Here is a 19,068-nt window from a genome sequence, read left to right on the forward strand (position 1 = left end):
CTTGTTTCGAAGATTGGCTATTTTATGCAGTTTGGCTCTTTAGTTGCTGTTTCTTCGTGTGTCATTTTTAACTAAATAAAGTCATAGAGTTTGGCATCAGAAAAAGGGAGAAGGCTAAGATAATGTTTTAGGAAAACAAATGAAGAATATAAGTTAGAATTCAGCACCTTGTCAGGACTCAAAAAGTACTTGAGAGAGGAAAGTAAGGATATACAGAGAAGGAAATAGAAAACTAGAATTGGAAGCCACTTAAACTGGGAGCATAGCATTTTTACCAAGAAAAAAAAAAGTGAAAATTAAGAGAGCAGAATGTGGAGCTGAAAGCAGAATCATCATCGAAACTTAGGTAAGGTTCATTTAATTATTCATTTAACAACTATTTACTAGCACCTACTACTATACATACTTCTGGCACTGAGCTTGGTATTCTAGATACAGCAGTAATCAATAGAGTTGCTTATTTCAATCCAGCTAAAATTTTAGTAAAGGAAAGAGGGGAGGGTGGAAAATGTGAAACTCTTCTCCAGGACAAGAATCTGGGCCTCATCAAAGAACATTCTCCAGCCCCAGGTGGGATTTCACAATTACTGTGGAATATTGACTACTTTGTGTCTTCTCATTCTTTTGCTCTCTGAATGAGAGTGTTTATTGCACTTACTCTGTTCCTGTTCCACTACTGTATGCAGGGAATATATAGTGAAGATAGTTCATTTTTAAACTTTTTAGTGTTTTGAGCTTATTACACATCACCAGTAAATGCTAAACACTGAGCTCGATACTGTGGCCAGGTGCAATGCTGAGTAGCTTCCATAGCATGATGGATAAGCACAGGGTCTGTGCAAAAGATGATGAATGGAATATTTGATTACAGGAGGGGCAGAGAGTGGTAAGTCATTAGTCAGATCAGATCAGTCGCTCAGTCATGTCCTACTCTTTGCGACCCCATGAATCGCAGCATGCCAGGCCTCCCTGTCCATCACCAACTCCCGGAGTTCACTCAGACTCATGTCCATCGAGTCAGTGATGCCATCCAGCCATCTCATCCTGTCGTCCCCTTCTCCTCCTGCCCCCAATCCCTCCCAGCATCAGAGTCTTTTCCAATGAGTCAACTCTTCACATGAGGTGGCCAAACTACTGGAGTTTCAGCTTTAGCATCATTCCTTCCAAAGAAATCCCAGGGCTGATCTCCTTCAGAATGGACTGGTTGGATCTCCTTGCAGTCCAAGGGACTCTCAAGAGTCTTCTCCAACACCACAGTTTAAAAGCATCCATTCTTCGGCACTCAGCCTTCTTCACAGTCCAACTCTCACATCCGTACATGACAGGAAAAACCATAGCCTTGACTAGATGAACCTTTGTTGGCAAAGTAATGTCTCTGCTTTTGAATATGCTATCTAGGTTGGTCATAACTTTCCTTCCCAGGAGTAAGTGTCTTTTAATTTCATGGCTGCAGTCACCATCTGTAGTGATTTTGGAGCCCAGAAAAATAAAGTCTGACACTGTTTCCACTGTTTCCCCATCTATTTCCCATGAAGTGATGGGACTGGATGCCATGATCTTCATTTTCTGAATGTTGAGCTTTAAGCCAACTTTTTCACTCTCCACTTTCACCTTCATCAAGAGACTTTTTAGTTCCTCTTCACTTTCTGCCATAAGGGTGGTGTCATCTGCATCTCTGAGGTTATTGATATTTCTCTTGGCAATCTTGATTCCAGCTTGTGTTTCTTCCAGTCCAGTGTTTCTCATGATGTACTACTCTGCATATAATTTAAATAAACAGGGTGACAATATACAGCCTTGACGTACTCCTTTTCCTATTTGGAACCAGTCTTTAGTCATTAGTGCTGTATACCAATTATTTCTAGTTCTTTTCTCTTCTCCGTCACTCAGATGTCATGACTGATTGCAGCAACAGCGTTACCTATCTTGACTAATTTTGGAGGCTTTTGCAGAAACCTCCTGAGAGATAATGGTGGTCATTAATAGGGTGATTGCAAGAAAAATGGAACAAGTGGTGTAACTCAAGTTATACACTAAGGATAAAAGCATACCTGCTAAGTCGCTTCAGTCGTGTCCAACTCTGTGCGACCCCATAGATGGCAGCCCACCAGACTCCCCCATCCCTGGGATTCTCCAGGCAAGAACACTGGAGTAGGTTGCCATTTCCTTCTCCGTAAAACCATACAGACATTGCTATTAATACTTAGATATGGGGAGCGAAGGAAAGGAAGAATGATGGGTTGTGTATTATTGCTGTTTATTGAGATCAGAAAGAAAGAAGGAGGGGAGACATTGAGAGGATAAATGTTTAGCTTTAGACACATTAAGATTGAGATTTCTGTGAAATATCCAAGTATTAAATGGATATGACAAATATTAAAAAGCAGCTGGATATATGAGCATGGGGTTCTCAGTAAAGATTCATGCTGGAAACCTAAGTTTCCAGGAGAAAAACATATGAATAGTACTTTTTTTCTTTTTTAAAATTTATTTTTAATCAGAGGATAATTGCTTTACAATGTTGTGTTGGTTTCTGCCATATATCAACATGAATTAGCCATAGATATGCAGATGTCCCAGATTCCCTGGTGGCTCAGATGGTAAAGCATCTGCCTGCGATGCAGGAGACTCAGCTTCAGTCCCTGGGTGGGGAAGATACCCAGGAGAAGGAAATGGTAAACCATTCCAGTATTCTTGCCTAGAGAATCCCATGGACAGAGGAACCTGGTGGGCTACAGTCCATGGGATAACAAAGAGTTGGACACGACTGAGAGACTAACACACACACACACACACACACGCACACACACATCCCCCACCCCCAACTTGAACCTCCCTTCGACCTCCCACCCCATCCCACCCCTCTAGGTTGTCACAGAGCACTGGATTTGAGCTCCTTGCATCATACAGCAAATTCCCATGGTAATGTGTATGTTTCAATGCTACTCTCTCAATTCATCCCACCCTTTCCTCCCCTCACGGTGTCCACAAGTCAGTTCTAATGACATATATGAACCTAGAGCCTATATACAGTGTGGAGTAAGTCAGAAAGAGAAAAACAAATATCGTATATTAGTGCTTATATATGGAATGTCGAAAGATGGTGGCCTTCCGTTGTCGCTCAGATAAGAAAGAGTCTGCCTGCAATACGAGAGACCTGGGTTCATGATGAACCTATTTGCAGGGCAGCACACATGAATAGTATTTTTAGTCAAAATACACAAGATCCCATAAGGTGGGAAAGAAACTTGAGCCAGGACAGAGTGTGGAGAATCACCAACATTTATAGGTTGAGTTTGGGGGAGAAGAACTCTCAAGAGGAGATTGAGAAGGAGTGACCAGGGAGGCAGAAGAAAACTCGGAGAGTATAGAGTCCCGTGCTCAGTGGAGGGATGGAATTGTCACCTCTGATGAATGCTCCTGAGAGCTTTGGGAAAAAGAAGTGTTCACCAGAATGGTGGGGGCAGAAACCAGACTGAAGTGGGTTGAAGAGTGAAGGGGAAGTGAGAAAGTGGAGGCAGCACAGGTAATGCTTCTTTAGAGGAAGCTATGAAGGAGGTAACAGAATATTTTGGGATTGAGCGAGTTTTGGTGTTTTTTGTTTTTTGGGTTTTTTTTTTAGATCCATGATACTGCAGCATATTTGTATAAAGATAGCACTGCTTTCGTACAGAGGGGAAATGCTAACATAGAACAGGGAGGAATTGACTAAAGCAGTGACATCCACCAGCTAGAGGGTGGGAACCTGATCACACAAGGAGGGACCAGGACTTGATAGGAAGCAAGAAGGAAAAATGGTGCACATGCTGAGAAGATGAAGCAGATCATTGACTTTCTTATTTTCAAAGAGTAATGAGGTGAAGCCCTCATACTAGAGGGAGGATGAAGTATGTATGAAATAGTTCTTGGTGAATTAGAAGTAATACTCCTTGAGAGAAACATGGTAGGACTGTCAGGCATTAGTGAGCACCCACCTGTCTGTGGTCATGAATTTAAAGTGAAACCGGTCAGCTGGGTTGAATAATTTTTCTTGAGGAATGTGCAGCTGCTTATCTGTAGGCATAGATAAGCCAGCTTATCCATCAGTTTAATGGAGGGAGAAAGGAGTAAGGGAATTGAGAGTATTTGCAAGGCAGGGAATAAATATTGGATCTTGAGTATCTGGGCTGGGTAGGAGGGCAGCAAATGTAGGAGGGGACTGATGGAAGATGAAGTAAGTGGTGACACTGAAAATGATAAGTGTGTGGTTGAGGGAAAGTTGTGAGCTAAGAGTTAAAATAGTCAACAAATGATTGTGCATGAGTAGGGCTTTGGCAGATGATTGCAACCAGTGTGGGGATAGAGTGATATATCTGGTTAGCAGGAGCTCAAAGGAGCAAGGATTTTTGTTAAGAGTCAGGAAGAGATGGGTGAGGGGAAGTGAAAGTTGCTGGGGAGGAGCACAGGTAAGATAAATAAAAGAGCGTTTCCTTAACAGGGATTCAGAGCAGGTGGTCTCCAAACAGAGATCTTTAACAAGAGGTGGAGTGTTCCAAGAAGAGCCTGAGGATGAGGGGGCTGGATGGCTCCAGGGGTCACAAGTGGGAAGGTTTGGGATGGGGTGGGGGGAAGCAGAGATGGGAGATTAGATCACCTTAGGGATTTTGTGGGATCAGAAAATGCATAACAATGTAGAATTGGGGAGAGAATTTGGTGGCAATGTTACGTGAGTAGATTTTTTTCTATGTGTGTATGTTATAGTCATTCAGTCGTATCCAACTCTTTGAGACTCCATGGACAGTAGCCCACCAGGCTCCTCTGTCCATGGAATTCTTTAGGCAAGGATGCTACAGTGGGTAGCCATTTCCTTCTCTAGGGGATCTTCCTGACCCAGGGATCGAACTCAGGTCTCCTGCATTGCAGGCAGATTCTTTACCTTCTGAGCCACCAGGGAAGATCCCTCTTTTTCTATAGTCGTCCATTATATCTGCATTCTGGTTGCATATTTGCCCTCAGCATTATTTTTCCGACCCTAATTTGCCACCTGCTTCTGTTAGGTCTTCCTTTTTGCTAGGGCAAGAGCTGGAGTTTGTAGTGACATATTGGCATTGCTTCCCCACACTAGATGTCACTGTTGCTCGCCTCCTCATTTCCGTCCTTCCACAGCTTATTCAGTGTGACCGTCAGGGTGGCAGCGATCATTCCTGGGCCACCCCGTGCCTTACCCACACACAGACACACATAAGATTTAATAAGACTCTGGTGCTTACAAAACCACTGAGATGTTAAATAGCTTAGGGTTAAACAGAGCTTCTTCTGTGTGTATTCTAACAGGCTTATTATTTAGTTGTTTCTCCCCCCTGCATTTAGGAATTAAAAGACTGAGTGAGAAATTAGACTGGAATTCTTTGCAGAAAACACATCTACTTCCTCCTGTGAAAATATGGCATTTTACACTTACATTCAAATTTGGTTAATGAGCTGCCTCCTCACCCTCTGGGGTGGGGAGCTGGAAACCTGCTGTGAAATTGTCCTCAGGTACTTCTGACACCTTGATGTGCACTAAGGAAATGTTTTGTCCTGACCTTGGGTGTGGTGTTACCACACGAGGGTGTCTGCTGATGGTCTGATCTAGGGGGACAGCACTGGATGGCTGGTTTCTTAGTCCAGAGAGGAGCACAGAAGACCCTGTTGGCAAAAGAAAGTCCAGGCTGATGTTTGGAAAAATGGCAGACTCTATATACTTTTTTTTTTATTGGAGGATAATGGCTTTACAATGTTGTGTTGGTTTTGCTGTACAACAATGTGAATCAGCCATAATTATATATATATATATAATTATATATTTAATAATATACATTATATATATATATATATATATATATATAAAATTCTCTCCATCTTGAGCTTCCCTTCCCCTCCCATCCCACCCCTGTAGGTCATCACAGAGCACCAGGCTGGGCTCCCTGTATACACTCACTTATAAGCCCCTTTTATTAGCCAAACCAGAAATTGCTGGAAACTGTGGAGCCATTTTTTTTTTCTCTCTTTCTGGCACCTACTCAAGAAATGAGAGGAACTTTCAGAAAAAGAAATGAGGTGTAGATGGGAGAGACCATTATCTTTTTGGGTTTCCAAAGCAGACCAAGCATCCATTGCTTCAGTCAGGCAGGCAGGTAACCGGTATTTACTGCGTAACTTCAACGTGTCAAATGTGGCTTAAGGCACTGGGGACATCTACAGAGCTGAATTGGTTCTTGCTTGCATTGAGCTTAATTTCACTGGTACCTGGGGAAGAGAGAAGCAAACACGCCAATTTTTTTCCTGAAAGCAGCTTTGTAGAAAATAAAGCAGAGTGATGGGATTGAGAGTCCTTGGGTGATGGTGACATCTAAGCTGAGAACTGACTCAGGACGTAACTAGGAAATGATCTGAGGGTTGAAGGTGGTTTGTGCTGCAGGAAAGCTGACATGGAGGTCCTACAGCGGGAATTTGGTGGCTTGTTCAGGGAAGGGAATGAAGGCTGGATGGGCCAGCATGCAGTGGGTCAGCCCTTTAGCAATGGGCAGCTTTGGACTGTCAACCCTACTTTCAAGTCAATAATTTGAAGCTTCAGGATGCTTCTGTCATCAGTCAATTCCAGGTCTAAGGTGAGGAATGGGGGTAGGGCTGGGCAATGCAGCAATGGAGGAGGAATAGGAGGAAAACATCGTCTGGAAGAAGCCGGGGGAATCCAATGGTGCTTCTCTGTTGCTTCTCTCCTTGTCTAAATGATGAGGGTGTTTCATCTTGTAATAAACTTCCTGATACTGTTTCCAAGGCAGAATTGAGGTTTTGTGTTTTGTTTTTCCTTTCATTTAATGCGACAGAGGCCGGAAAACGACCATGTGGACAGCACCACTGCCACCGGGAGATTCCAGGGTCTGATATCTAGGGGCAATGACTGGGTCTTTTGGTGAAATCCCTGAAAGACCAGGGGAGAGAACGATAATCCGATCTGTGTTAACCTTTCCAACATAAATTCCAACAAATCTACATGTGGGAATATAGGAGAGGCTTGTGGTGATGAGTGGTGCTTTGGGGCCACACATATAAGTGGGGACAAATGTATCATCAGATAATAGACATATAGGCCTCCATCATTTGTAAGCTCTTCTTATGTGTTAGTACTGTGCTCCCAGATTCTGAGATTAACTCTCATGTTAGTCTTGTGAACTCAGTGGTATCAGAACACACATTGTATAAAGAAGAAGGGTGTGATGTAGAACAGTTAAAATCACATGACTAGGAAGTGGCAAATTAGAATTAAAACCCAGGGGCTTCCGTAGTGGTCCAGAGGCTGAGACTCTGCTCCCAATGCAGAGGGCCTAAGTTTGATCCCTGGCCAGGGGACTAGATCCTGCATGGTACAACTAAAGATCCAACAAAGCCCTGGAAAGCTCAAATAAATATTTTTTTAAAAAGGACTTGAAATCCAGGTCCCTAGTCTTAATAATTATACTATGCTGCCTCCTAAAGTCTTTTGCTAGTGATGTGTTTCTCGAGTGACATTTTTACTTATATACAGTTGGACATTTGTGAATTTTTCTGTTTAGTCTCTATAAACAAAGCTTTAAGAGCTGAAAGTATTTGTTTCCACGATTTTTAGTAGCTAATCTTCTGTTATGCCTACTGTATGACGTATAACACAACCACAATATCAATTTTGAATAATTCTGACTAATCTATCTCTAAAGTGATATTTTAAACTGGTGACTTTGAATTATGAGGCTATTTATTATACAAATAGTCACATGAAAGACTGGATAAATTCTCATCAAGTGTTCTTCTTTTCATACTTAGAACAAAACTACTGGAGCAGCGCTGACAGCACTTAACAATAAGTAAACCCTCTTTTTATCAGTTAGTGTTCTTTGTCTTAAGCATCGGAAGCTGATTCTCTTTAACTTCAGCAAAGAGAGAGCCGCTGGCAAGCTATCAGAAAGCTCACTTGTTTGCTGAGATGCCTAGAGACTGTGTAAATTGCAGGAATGCAGGTTCAAGCAGGAGGAAGCAAGGCCAAGGTCTTGCTGCAGAAATAGCCTGGTGAGGACATTCCCCCTGAACTCTGCTGACTACCACGCCTCCCCTGGCCACCACCCCAGACAGCGGATGCTGCTACTGGCACTGGAAGACACCTCTTGGAATGAATTCTAACCTGTCCCTGTTTCTTTCTTTCACTTGCTCACAATTCAGGCAGAATCATCAGATTGACCAAGGCTGGGTCACCTGTCCTACCTGTCTGTGGCAGACAGAGGCAGCCTCTCACCTGCTAGGATTTTCAGATAGAGATGAAGAGTTGCCTTTTACCAGTTATAGGAAGGGGTTTCAGATGCTGGACAGTTAAAAGAATGGTATATATCTATTAAACTATAAAAGTAACATCATTTTAGGATTAAGGGCTCCCATAGAATTTTTCAGGTTTCTTGAAAAGGCAACATAGTTCTGGAGAGAAACTACTTTCCTATATAGTATAGATTTCGATTGTCTCAAAATAGCTGCTGAGCTGGGAGGGGTCACTCACTCTGCATTTGCATACAGATGATCTTGCCAGCCATTTGGTTTTGTGTTGAGAATTCTAATATGACATTCGGCAGTTATTGGAACAAAGACCGTGTCTGCGTCTTCCTTCCATTTATTTCATTTATCTCTGATAGGCTTTGTGGGAACAGTTGTCTCTAATCCAAGCCATCAGAAAGCCTTTTACATGTTCCTTCTGGCGATGTCTAATTTTCAGTGTTCTTGGAGTAATCAGTTGGCATTTTTTGTTAATTGAACTCATTTAAGAGCAACTCCTCCTCGCAAAGGAATGTTATGTTTTTGAATTTTATTGTTTTGCTCAGAGATTAAGCATTTTGTATCACCATAATCTGAAACCTATCCTGCCAACCTATTAGTACCACGATGAAATTGATGTGGCAAAGTTTTAATTCATGCAGTAATTTTAGCATTTACCCCTCTAGCTTTAAAAGCACAAAGACCAGAGGACATGCAAAAGGCCACATGAAATTTTTAATGTAACACGTTCACTGCCATTTTGCTGCAGTGTTTATTCTCATGTGATAGAAGCTAGTCAAATTGGGTCTATTAAAAATGAATTAAATGCCATTATCAAAAATACAGACAAAATAGTAAAATTAACAGTGCTACATGTTATGGAAACTGTAACTGTTAGCAAAAGGCATTATAGGAAGTGTAATAGCATTAAAAAAAAGAAACCTACTTGAAGCAACCAAGCATTAATCTTGTCCCAACAGGGGCACTCAGTATAATCTAGACCTAGTGAGACTGGATTCACAAATTATTTATGCCCCACTTGACAGTAGAATCCATGAAACTTATGTGATACTAAGAAAAGTAGATTCATCCTATCCAAGATCCCTCAGTACTCCTTCAGCTCATACCTAACAAGCCTAAATTCATTTCTGTAGTTTGTAAGTATGCTGTACAGAGAAAATCCAAAGAGCCAACCTCAAATAGACCTCTTTTGAAAAAGGATCAAAGTATAGTACAAATTAGAGAAGAAAAATCCAGGATTACCATCTATAGAAAGTGAGTACGACAGTCAAGCCAAAAATTCTTACCTGTGGATATTACAGAAAATAAAAGGTTTTCATTGGGAAGAAAGCCAAAGAGTGTAAAAATATTTTATTCTTTCTTCACACACTAATTATTGTTTCTTGGCATGATGTTAACTCTTATTTTATTTTTCACATGCCAGTCACTGTGCTAAGCATTTTGCATACCTTATCCAATTTGATCTCTCAAATAGCCCATGAGGTAAGTATCACTAGCTCCATTTTATAGTTAAGGAAACTGAGGCTTTAAGAAACTAAACTGGGACTTCCCTGGTGGTCTGGTGGTTAAGAGTTTGCCTTCCAGTGCATGGGGTGCAAGTTCAGTCTCTGGTCAGGGAACTAAAATCCTACCGGCTTCTGAAACATAAAACAGAAACAATATTATGACTAATCCAATAACAATTTAAAAAATGGTCCACATGAAAAAAAAAATAAGCAGAAACTCCTTTGAAAATAAGCAGAAACTCCTTTGAAAATAAGCAACTTAGTATCTAGACCCTGTCTAGGATTCAGTGTCTATACCCTTTAACCCCATGTGCACAACTGCCCTGAAGTATACTCCTTCCTTTAATGCTCATAAACTACTCAAAGCCATGCTAAGTCTCACTCTATGCTACTTGAGGGCAGGGGTAACATTCCACATTTTAGACACCATGCTCACCTAGGACAGTGCCTGGCTTCAGTTCACTTCAGTTGCTCAGTCGTGTCTGACTCTTTCAACCCCATGGAATGCACCATGCCAGGCCTCCCTGTTCATCACCAACTCCTGGAGCCTGCTCAAACTCATGTCCATCTAATCAGTGATGCCATCCAACCATCTCATCCTCTGTTGTCCCCTTCTCCTCCTGCCTTCAATCTTTCCCAGCATCAGGGTCTTTTCAAATGAGTCAGTTCTTCACATCAGGTGGCCAAAGTATTGGAGTTTCAGCTTCAACATCAGTCCTTCCAGTGAACATCCAGGACTGATTTCCTTTAGGATTGACTGGCTTGATCTTGCAATCCAAGGGACTCTCAAGAGTTTTCTCCAACACCACAGTTCAAAAGCATCAATTCTTTGGTGCTCAGCTTTCTTTATAGTTCAACTCTCACATCCATACATGACTACTGGGAAAACCATAGCTTTGGGAGATGGACCTTTGTTGCTAAAGTAATGTCTCTGCTTTTTAATATGCTGTCTAAATTGGTCTTAACTTTTCTTCTAAGGAGTAAGCATCTTTTAATTTCATGGCTACAGTCACCATCTGCAGTGATTTTGGAGCCCCCCAAAATAAAGGCTCTCACTGTTTCCATTGTTTCCCCATCTATTTGCCATGAAGTGATGGGACCGGATGCCATGATCTTCGTTTTCTGAAAGTTGAGTTTTAAGCCAACTTTTTCACTCTCCTCTTTCACTTTCATCAAGAGGCTCTTTAGTTCTTCTTTGCTTTCTGCCATAAGGGTAGTATCATCTGAGTATCTGAGGTTATTGATATTCCTTCTAGCAATATTGATTCCAGCTTGTGCTTCATCCAGCCCTGCATTTCTCATGATGTACTCTGCATATAAGTTAAATAAGCACAGTGACAATATACACACTTGATGTACTCCTTTCCCTATTTGGAACCAGTCTGTTGTTCCATGTCCAGTTCTAACTGTTACTTCTTGACCTGCATACAGATTTCTCAGGAGGCAGGTCTGGTGGTCTGGTATTCCCATCTCTTTAAGACTTTTCCACAGTTTGTTGTGATCCACACAGTCAAAGGCTTTGGCATAGTCAGTGAAGCAGAAATAGATGTTTTTCTGGAACTCTCTTGCTTTTTCAATCATCCAATGGTTGTTAGCAACTTGATCTCTGCTTCCTCTGCCTTTTCTAAAACCAGCTTGAGCACCTGGAAGTTCACGGTTCAAATATTGCTGAACTCTGGCTTAGAGAATTTTGAGCATTACTTTGCTAGTGTGTGAGATGAGTGCAGTTTTGTGGTAGTTTGAGCATTCTTTGGCATTGCCTTTTTTTGGGATTGGAATGAAAACTGATCTTTTCCAGTCCTGTGGCCACTGCTGAGTTTTTCAAATTTGCTGGCATATTGAGTGCAGCACTTTCACAGCATCATCTTTCAGGATTTGAAATAGCTGAACTGGATCCATCATCTTCACTATCTTTGTTTGTAGTCATGCTTCCTAAGGCCCAGTTGACTTTGCATTCCAGGATTTCTTGCTCTGGGTGGATGATCACACCATCATGGTTATCTGGGTCATGAAGATCTTTTTCGTATAGATTTTTTGTGTATTCTTGCCACCTCTTCTTAATATCTTCTGCTTCTGTTAGGTCCATACCACTTCTGTCCTTTATCGAGCCCATCTTTGCATGAAATGTTCCCTTGGTATCTCTAATTTTCTTGACGAGATCTCTAGTCTTTCCCATTCTGTTGTTTCCCTGTACTTCTTTGCATTGATCGCTGAGGAAGGCTTTCTTATCTTTGCTTGCTATTCTTTGGAACTCTGTACTCAAATGGGTATATCTTTCCTTTTCTCCTTTGCCTGAGCCTCTCCAAAAAGAGTTGAAATGATAAAGTTGTTGATTTTTCCAGACTTGCAATAAACTCCCAGTAATAATCATTAGAGTCTCAAAAATCAGACTTCATGATACTAGATTTGGGGTTCAGTTTTGTAATTAGCCCACATAGGCAACCTCTGTACGGAGAGGGTGCAAATTTTGCTGGGCTCTTAAAATTGTGACTAAAGAAAAAGTCCTGACAAGGTTACACTTGAGACCTTTCCTCCTAGGATAAAAAGAGTATTCCGTCAAAGGTGCTGTACTGCTTTCTAAAATGTTAAGCAAAAACAAACAACAACAACAAAAAAACTGGATCTGGTGGGGATCCACACATAAACAAATTCTATTTCATTGAGAAATGTCAGTAGAATGGGATAAAAAAAGTGATATATATTTTCTTATATTTTCTTAATATGCTTTGATTTGACCAAGACACATTAGTCATATCTTCCCTAGTTTGTATCCTATACTTCTACTTCAATATATGAATGAGTTATTTCATTTGTTTTAATTTGTGTAAAATCTCAAATACTTAGAATCAATTAAAAACAAACAAACACATCCCCACACTCCAGCCCTCCCAATTGTTCATTTAAAAGCAACCCCCCAAAATCAGTTCACAGGAAAATATTATTTATTTTCCACTGCAAAATATTCTCAATGAGAACAGGGTTATTTTTATAGTGCTGTTGAAAGTCTGTTTCTCATGAAATCTGAGAAACAGATACATAGGACAAATGGATTATATTTGATATAGAGTCCTGAAGTTATTGCAGGGACTCTTTTATTGTGTTATAAACCTGTCTTTCAGACACTGTGGGATTGCTTGAGGGCATTATATTACGTCATATTACATTATTAACTTCAATGTTTGAAAGTGTTTTGAGGAGATGAGATAACCTTGCCAAGAAAGGAAGGGAGGAGTATATAAAAGCTCAGCACTTAGAGAGGATATCTGTATTCAAATATGAACATGAACCATCATATCCACTGTTTTTCTGTATCGAGCACTCTACCTGGCATGAGGCATCAGCATTACATATCAGTGGCATCAGTTGAAGTTTAATTTCAGTGGAGATGAAACTTGCATAAGGAAAATTTTCTTGTTAAGATTGCTGGGTTTATTCTTTTACTGTAACAGCAGATTGAATAGTGTCTCTCACTGTGTTGGAGGACTACTTTAGGTGATAATTACATGAAGGGAAGCATATGTGTCATTTTACATGGGACCATCTTGTTGCCACTGTTCAAAAAATCCATAACACATATGTTATGCATGATGAAAGCAACTTTACCCCTGCCCTAAAGGAGTACGTGAAATGAGATTGTCAGAAAATTTCAGTTTAATAGAGTTTGTTGATGATACACCGAAAGTACAGTCAGAATGGTGAGGTGGGACCTCAGAAAATCTTCCCAGACATCTGAATTTTAAAGGATCATAAGGGCCAAGTTTTTTATCAACAAAGATAATTATAATGGAAACATGATATTTTACTTCCTTCTATATAAATAAGGAGGGTTATTTTATTTGTTTTTCTTATCCATTGTTTGTTCACATTTCCAATAAAACATGATACCCAGGTACAATAGAGTTAGCTACTAGTCACTCCTAGTTACATTCCATTCTCAGAACTAGAGCAAATATCTCTATTTCAGGGTATAAGGCAGGGATAGGAGAAGAGAGAAGTTTTTTATTTTTTTCTCCAAGCTGAAAATACTTATCAAAGAAGGAAGCCAGCATAGTGGGGAGTATGGGAAGGACATTAGGCAAAGCATTTCTGACATTTCTGCCCGTTATCGTTTGGCTTTTGTTTTTTCAATTCAACCACTATAGGTCTTCCAGAGTATTTCTTAGTATCTCAGCTTCCCGAGAATAATGCATTATTTTCTGTACTATTCTTATCTCTTCTGAGGGAACTTAGAACTTTAAATCCATCAATCTATGTCTGAAAGTTGCTGAGACATGCTTGTTAAATGGCCTAATTCTAGCAAGAAGAATAAATCCAGGTAACCCTGTATCTGCTCCCGTTTTCTGCTTCCATTATGTTCATGCACGAATGTAATCTTTTGTCAGTGGTTATGTTTTGTGATCCATTCCAATCACCAACCTTTTGAAATATCGTTCTCCCTTTTTCTCTCCTCTGCTTCCTCCCTTCCTTTCCCTTTCTTTCTCTCTTTCTTCACTTTTTATATATTGACTGTATGTCAGATATTATGCAAGGATTTGAGGATTTGATGGTAAATAAGCAGATGTGGTACCCAACCACATTAGACTTCCATGTTTTGGGGGCAGATACTCATTTTAACAAGTAACAGCAATGCGAGGTAAAGAGTATGATATCGTCTATATGGAAGTAGAAACTGATGGGAAAAGTGAGGGAAGAGTGCCCTCAAAGAGGAGTGTATTACATTCAGACATGAAAGGTGAATATGTTTAGACACTAGTCAGGCAATTTACCAATTTTTAATCAATTAGTGGATTTAAGCACTGATATTCATCGACTGCTTGCCTTACAATAAGAGGGACAAACCAATATTATACATCCTTTGAGTGAAGAATAAAACACAACTTATGAGGTAGTCCTGGGGGAATAAACATTTGGTTCTTATTGTTTTTAGATCCAATTACCCAGTTACAGCAAATATGGAAGTCAGAAAGTGAAAGTGAAGTTGCTCAGTCGTATCCGACTCTTTGCGACCCCATGGACTGCAGCCTACCAGGCTCCTCCATCCATGGGATTCTCCAGGCAAGAATACTGGAGTGGGTTACCTTTTCCTTCTCCAGGGGATCTTCCCGACCCAGGGATCGAACTCAGGTCTCCCACATTGCAGGCAGACGCTTTAACCTCTGAGCTACCAGGGAAGCCCTGGAAGCCAGAGGATCATGTTAAATGATACAACAAAGATGCAATCAGAATTATTCCGGATGTGGGGCACTCTGCTAGGCAGCCAACCCATTTTCTTCAGTTAATAAATTGCAAAATATGGAAGAGCTATCTGAGATTAAAAAAGACTTCAGAGCTGTATCAATTTATCACAAAGTACTAAACTTCTATGGCTCTTGAGTCACATAAAGGAATTATAAGTATAAATAATTTTACGTATATGGAAAATATGAGGCAGTTAGATGCTTGAGCTCTCCTGGATAGTTTAAGATTTTAATTAATTTTTTTTTAATTTTTATTTTTTTCAAGTAAACCATCCTGTCTTTATATCAATTCTTTTTTTTTTCTGTTTTTCAATTTTATTTTATTTTTAAACTTTACAAAATTGTATTAGTTTTGCCAAATATCAAAATAAATCTGCCACAGGTATACATGTGTTCCCCATCCTGAACCCTCCTCCCTCCTCCCTCCCCATACCATCCCTCTGGTTCGTCCCAGTGCACCAGCCCCAAGCATCCAGTATCCTGCACTGTAATTTTTAAAATACAAAAATAGTGATGTAGTTATGGTGAAAAAAGTCCTTATAATTTAGAGGTACATATTGAAGATTTCACAGATTTTACAGAAAATGTAATGGTTATAATCCCAGCTCTTTGAAATTTATTGAGACTAGCATTACATTTATTTGATAAATTTTGTAATTGTTCTCTGTAAGCTTGAAATTAATATGTATTCTGCAAATGATGAATCTAGTTATTTATATATATTTATAATATTTATAAAGCTTATTAATTACATGAATTAAAGTTTTCAGTGTCTCTACTAGACTTATTTAGACTTACTTGTCTGCTTAATTTTTCCTGTAATTGCCTTGATTTTTCCTCATTATATGTAAAGACAATGCCTCTGTTTTTTCAGGATTTTTATATATTTTAAATATATAAAGTTTTATAATTATATATTTATATGTTTTAATATATTTTCTGAATTTTTATATATTTCTGAATCTTACTAAGTAGTGACCTTTTATCTTAAAAAAATTTTTTTGAGTTTAAATCTATTTTGTGTTATAATAAGAGAGGGACACCAATTTCTTTTGATTAGTGTTTGAGTGATCTATCTTTTTCCATCATTTGTCTTTCAATATATCTGAATTCTGTATCTTTTTTCTTTTTTTGTATCTTAGATGTTCTTTAAGAGAGCCAAGATAGACGTCCAATAAATTAGTCATGATATTTTTCTTAAGTGGAACATTTTTTCATTTATATTTATTGCAATTATTAAAATATTTGATTTTATTTCTACAGCCATATTTTTTATTACCTTGCTTATTCTGTATTTTTTCTTGATTCTTGCTTTTTTTTGATTAGTTTATTACTTTAAAATGATTATCCCAGAAAATTTAGCATGCATATTTTTCAAGTCTAAATTTAATCAGTTTTACGCTCCCCCTCAAAAAAAAAAAAAAATAAGGGCCTTAAAAATCCTTAAATTCAGTTACTTCTTTCCTAATTTTATGTTATTATTGTCATCTATTTTAGTTTGTCTTTTTATCCTACTGCTGCTGCTGCTAACATTATTATTGTTTGATTATTATTGTTAAACATTATTATTGTTTAATTCAGTCAGTATATATTTTAAGTAAAGTGAAGTCTCTCAGTCATGTCTGACTCTTTGCGACTCCATGGACTGTAGCCCACCGGGCTCCTCCATCCATGGAATTTTCTAGGCAAGAATACTGGAGTGGGTTGCCTTTCCTTCTCCAGGGGATCTTCCCATCCCAGGGATCAAACCAGGGTCCTGCATTGCAGGCAGACGTTTTACTGTCTGAGCCACCAGGAAATCTATATATTTATATATATTTAGATTTATCCAAATACTTACCAGTGTGTCTCTCTCCTTTATTTTCTCTTGCTTCTCAATCTTATTTATTCTTGTTACTCAGATCATTTTTTTTTTCTGATCTAAGAATCAATTTCCTATTGGCTAATGTATATCATTTATGTTTAACTATAGTAAGGTTCTATAGATAAGCAAACCCTCATGTTTTCATTATATAATAGTGGCTTATTTGTACTTTTCTTTGTTAAGATATTTTTACTTGATTTAGGATTCTAGACTGCTGTTTGCATTTTTTTCTCAATATGTTGAAAACATTCCACTTGCTTCTGGCTTGTATTGATGCCATTGAAAATTCTGCTATCAGTATAATTGTATTTTCTTTAAAATTCAGCCTATCTCTTCCTTCTGTTTTAAGATTGTCTTATTTTTTTGCAGATTTACAGTGATTTCACTAGGGAATTGGTATCTTTTTTATTCATCTTGCTTGATATAAATTAAGACAGGAGAAATGTTAGACTTTCTTATTTTCTCTTCCATGTTTCTACATTAAAAAAAAATTCTTTTTAAGTCTCTTTGTCTTCCTGTGCTGCAGTTTTCAGATGTATTGTACTGTCCAATTAAACTCATCTATTCCTATTATACAGAGTGAAGTAAGCCAGAAAGAAAAACACCAATACAGTATACTAACGCATATATATGGAATTTAGAAAGATGGTAACAATAACCCTGTGTACGAGACAGCAAAAGAGACACTGATGTATAGAACAGTCTTATGGACTCTGTGGGAGAGGGAGAGGGTGGGAAGATTTGGGAGAATGGCATTGAAACATGTAAAATATCATGTATGAAATGAGTTGCCAGTCCAGGTTCGATGCACGATACTGGATGCTTGGGGCTGGTGCACTGGGACGACCCAGAGGGATGGAATGGGGAGGGAGGAGGGAGGAGGGTTCAGGATGGGGAACACATGTATACCTGTGGCGGATTCATTTTGATATTTGGCAAAACTAATACAGTTATGTAAAGTTTAAAAATAAAATAAAATTAAAAAAAAAAAAATAAAAATGTAAAAAAAAAAATAAAAAAATAAACTCATCTATTAAATCCATTTATTGAGTTTCAACTTTCAATCATTTTTCATTTGCAGAAATTTTTTGATTATTTTTCAAATATGACTGGCCATTTTATAGTCTCTAGTTCTTTATTTACTTTATTGTTCCTTCATTATTTTTAAAAGCATAATAAACATACTTATTTTATATTCTATATGATAATTTCAATGTCTGAACTGTATACTTGTTTGATATGTCCTATGTTTTTCCTGTGGCAATTTATTCCTGTGTTTTCTGATTTTGGCTGATAGTATTTCTTGGAGTTTAATCTATAGGAATAATTTGAGACCCAGGATAAATGCATGTTCATACAAAGAAGAGTTGTTTTTTCTTCTGCTAGTTCTAGTCCAGAAACACTTGAAATTCTCATCTTGAGGTTTTTCAGATTAAATGAGCAGTATGCATTTAAGTAAAACCCATGTGAGGCCTGGATTATGGTTAAAAGTTCTCAAGGGTGTTAACCTTTTGCTCAGAACCAAGGCAACTCTCTTTGCAGTCGCTCTCTGAGGGGTAGGTGGTTGGATAGAATTGTTTCAAGCTCCCTCTCACCTTTCCCCTGAGATTATAGCCATTTGAGGTCCAGTTTTATGGTGGAAGATCTTTTGACATTCTCCAGGTTAGGAGACCCTGAGTTTTTTTCTTCTGTCTATATTCTCTAATTTCAAAGTCATAGAAACCGAGCAGAAAATGTATCACAATTTGGCAAATATTCACAAGGTGAAAGCCAAGTTTTATCACTTTGATTTTCTCCCTTCAGTATTTCCTACTTTCTTTTCAACTCACAGATAAATTTAAGATTTTAAAAAGACGTTTGATCCATACTTTTTCTTCATTCCCCCCCACCCCTCTTTTTTGGTTAGAGTTTCTATCAGGGTACTGAGTTCACCAGATTGTTACTAAAAAGTGAGTTGTAGTATCAGTAACTAGGGATGTTCTTGAGAGAGTATTTCAGAGGATTGGTAGGTGGTTTAAGCCAGGTGATAGCAGATTAAGGAGAGAGCAGAGGGTGAGGCTACATGGTGGGAAGGGAAGGAGTCCAGAACTGTAGTCTCTATTTAGGCTCATCCCACAGAATTGGACACGACTGAAGCGACTTAGCA

Source organism: Bubalus bubalis, chromosome 10 (assembly GCF_019923935.1).
Source record: "Bubalus bubalis isolate 160015118507 breed Murrah chromosome 10, NDDB_SH_1, whole genome shotgun sequence".
In the NCBI taxonomy this organism is placed as follows: Eukaryota; Metazoa; Chordata; class Mammalia; order Artiodactyla; family Bovidae; genus Bubalus; species Bubalus bubalis.